The following is a 4259-nucleotide window of genomic DNA, read 5'->3' on the forward strand; positions in this document are numbered from 1 at the left end:
TTCTTACTTAGCAGGCTTTCATATATTTAATCTAGTTCTATAGTTCAGTTTGATGGTGTTGCTAATATAACAGTTTTCTAAACTGTGTGTGTGTGTGTGTGTTGTTTTCATGCATGTCTGTGTACCATGTGATGAGCAGAAGGAGGTGTTGGGTCCTCTGGAACATTACAGATGATTGTGGTCTTTCATGAAGGTGCTAAGAATTGAACGTGGGCCCTCTGAAAGAGCAGACAATGCTTTTAACCAGAGCCATATATTCAGACTCAACATCAGTTTGTTTTATCCTCCCTGGTTGGTACTAAATTATGCCATGAACATCAGGCTTCTCGATAAGATCCACATATAAAACAGGTAGAGGTGCCAAAACCAACAGACTGATGACACAGAAGTACCAGAAGCAACATAATAGGACTTCCAAAGGATCATAAATCAACTACTGAACTCAAGACAGGGAAGCAGTCAGAGGGGTGATCATCAGTGTTTCCTGTAAAGATGATCAGTGACGCTTTTGAGGGTAAAGCATGTGGAGGAATTTAGTCCAGGGTCTGGAAAAGTCAGCAAAATGTGTGAAAAATAAAAATCACGATAAAAAAAGTCAGTGGCATGGAAGAAAGTTCAGCAAAGAAGTTAAGACTGGCAGTGTGTGGGGGAAGGAGGCAGGGTGTGTGTGTTGACAAATAGAAATATTGGAGAGAGACTCAATGAACCAACTTAAAAACACGATGGAGTGTAAACCACCAATGGTCTCAACCAACAGAAGACAGAAGAGCAGAAATAAAAAATAGCAGGGACAAAGCCAAGGAAATACATTGTGGGAATGGCAGCCCTGGGTGTGATGAAGAAATCACACCTAAAAACTCATGAGGCAGAAGAGGGACCTGCAGTGAGAATTAAAATCATACCAATCTGTTCAGGGAAATTATTGCAGAAAACTACCAAATTTAGAAAAAATATGGGGCTGGAGAAATGACTCAGTGGTTAAGAGCATTAACTACTCTTCCAGAGGTCCTTAGTTCAAATCCCAGCAACCACATGGTAGATCACAACCATCTGTAATGAGATCTGATGCCCTCTTTTGGTGTGTCTGAAGACAGCTACAGTGTGTGTGTGTGTGTGTGTGTGTATACACATATACATTTAGAAAAAATATGTTATCCAAATTTCAGAAGTATTTAGCAGTGCAAACACATAAGCAGAGCCACCTCTCTATGGTTCTAGTGGTATGAAAGGTATTAAAAGCTATAAGGGGGGCTGGAGAGATGGCTCAGTGGTTAAGAGCACTGACTGCTCTTCCAGAGGTTCTGAGTTCAAATCCCAGCAACCACATGGTGGCTCACAACCATCTGTAATGAGATCTGATGCCCTCTTCTGGTATGTCTGAAGACAGCTACAGTGTCCTTATATATAATAAATAAATCTTAAAAAAAAAAAGCTATAAGGGAACTAACCTACAACTGTAGACACATCAGAATTGCATCAGATTTCATCACAAGTTTAAAACCTTGAAAACCATGGAACAATATATTTCAAGCCCTCAAAGAAAATGACTATAATAACTATCAACCAAGCATTTGAGACCTACCAAAGCTCTGCTACCACCGACAGAGTGGCTGGAGTATGGATTGGTGTTTGGAAACACTTTCTGTTCTCTGCTCACATGGCAGCTTTCAACTGCCTATAAAAACAGCACCAGGCCTCCATGGGCCTCCTAAACAAAGGCAGTATATTTCCACAAACAAATCTTTTTAAAATGTGTGTTTGTGCATGTGAGTTAAGGACCCCAAGGAAGTGGATGTCATGGATTTGGCATTACAGGTAGTTGTGAGTCACCTATATGGATGCTGTGAGATGAACTTGGGTCCTCTGGAAGAATAATATGAACTTGTGCCCACTGAGCGAGCTCTCTAGCCAATAAATAACAATGATAGAGAAATAAGTGCACTTCCAAACAAGGAAATGCAGAGGTAGTTTGTAACCATCACATCTGTACTGCAGAAGATGCTTGAAAGAATACTGCACACAAAGCAGTGACAAGCCCAACCACAGAAACATAGTGAAAAACAATGTCTATCAGAGGACTCACTATACCAGCAAAAGACAGAAAGAAAGCTACCATGCCTGACACAGTAGAAGACTATTAATACTAATGGGAGAAGAAGAAAAGATCAGACAAAAATCCAACAAGGAAATAACAAAATTATGAGAATTAAATATCCCAGTAGTAAATGTAAATGGACTCAACTTACCAATAAAAAAGATGCAGATTAACTGGTTTGATTACAAAACACTATTCACTTATCTTTGTTGTTGTAAGAAATCCACTAGCTAGAGAGAGGGCCGTGTCTCCACCATCGGGATTCAGGATTTGCCCACAGAGGGCTGAGCTCCCAGAACAGCCTAACAAGAGCTCTTACAACTGAGCTCACGGAAACAGAACAAAGTCACTGCCATCAGAACTTACTGCCTGCCCCCAAAGAGCCAGTCACCCAGAAGCAATCTCCCTCCCAAGCCCATGGGACCTGAGACCAAAAGGAGAGACAAGCACCAGTCACAGACAACAAGATGGCAAAAGGAAAGAACCCAAGAAATGGAACCCAAGACAACCTGGCAACATCAGAACCACATTCTCTTACCACAGCAAGTAGTGGATTTCCCAACACACCAGAAAAACAAGATTTAGATTAAAATCATACTTCATGATGGTGAGTGATGCAGAAGATCTTCAAGAAGCTCATGAATAACTCCCTTAAACAATTACAAGAGAGCCAGGAGAAATCACTCAAAGAACTACAGGAAAACACAACCAAACAAGTGAAGGAACTGAAAATGGAAATAGATTCAATAAAGAAATCACAAAAAGAGACAACTCTGGAGATAGAAAACCTAAGAAAGAAATTAGGAGTCATAGATTCAAGCATTACCAACAGACTACAAGAGATGGAAGAGAGAATCTCAGGGGCTAAAGACAACATAGAAAACATAGACAAAATAGTCAAAGAAGATTCAAAAATCCCCTAACCCAAAATGTCCAGGATATCCAGGACACAATGAGAAGACCAAACCTAAGGATAATAGGTGTACAAGAGGGTGAAGAATACCAACTAAAAGGGACAGTAAATATTTTCAAAAAACCATAGAAGAAAACTTAAGAACGAGATGACCATGAACATACAAGAAGCCTACAGAACTCCAAATGGATTGGACCAGAAAAGAAATTCTTCCCAACATATAATAGTCAAAACACCAAATGTTCAAAACAAAAAAATATTAAAAACAGTAATGAAAAAAAATACAAGGAACATATAAAGGCAGACCAATCAGAATTACACCAGACTTCTCAACAGAGACGATGAAAGCTAGAATCCTGGACAGACATCCTATAGACCCTAAGGGAACACAAGTTCCAGCCCAGGTTACCATATCCAGCAAAACTCTCAATTACCATAGATGGAGAAACCAACGTATTTCTTTTTTTTTTTTTTCAAAAGCTTTATTTGATCTATTAGTTACACTCCAGATGCACAGATGTATAAAGATTATAAAGAAAATGCAATAAAATAAAAACAGCAATTACATAACATTCTTCTCAAATCTTGAAAGTTCTATTAAAAATAACATTTTTGTTTACGACAAATCTGTAAGACTGTGGTGACCTGATACAGCAATTCAGCCACCTCCCCCATGCTTAGTGCTCTAGTCTGCTGACTCTAACTTCCCTACACTTCAAAGGAAGGAAGAACTAACTCCCTCCAAGAGCACAGAAATGAAGTCAAGTTCAGTGTTACCTACATTTGTAAATTCATATACCTTCTAGATAAACCAAGATATTTCTCTTGTATACTGTGATTAAAGGCACATATGCCATTTTTGAAGAGGATTTGAGATGACCTAAAAGAATTTTATATAACAAATTAATAAAATATATTCAATTAATGTGTAAGTTTAATAAATTTGACAGGACTATTTTAATACTATATTTCTAATGTGTGGCATAACACAAAATCTTCTCAGTACCCCCATGCATTATTATTATTTAAACCACTTTTGAAATAATAAAAAATATAAACTAAATAAAATATAATACTTAGAAGACTGCCTTTTGGTAAGGTAATTGGCCTGTAACTTTAATTATGTACTCATGAAGATAACAAGACACCTGCATACATACCATTTTTCCTATAACTGTAATGTAGCTTTGCCACTGGGCAAAGTCAACTACAATACTAAGAATGAGACAGACCTGGTGTGATAATATAAAG

This window comes from Micromys minutus, assembly GCF_963924665.1.
Source record: "Micromys minutus genome assembly, chromosome: 1".
Taxonomy (NCBI): Eukaryota; Metazoa; Chordata; class Mammalia; order Rodentia; family Muridae; genus Micromys; species Micromys minutus.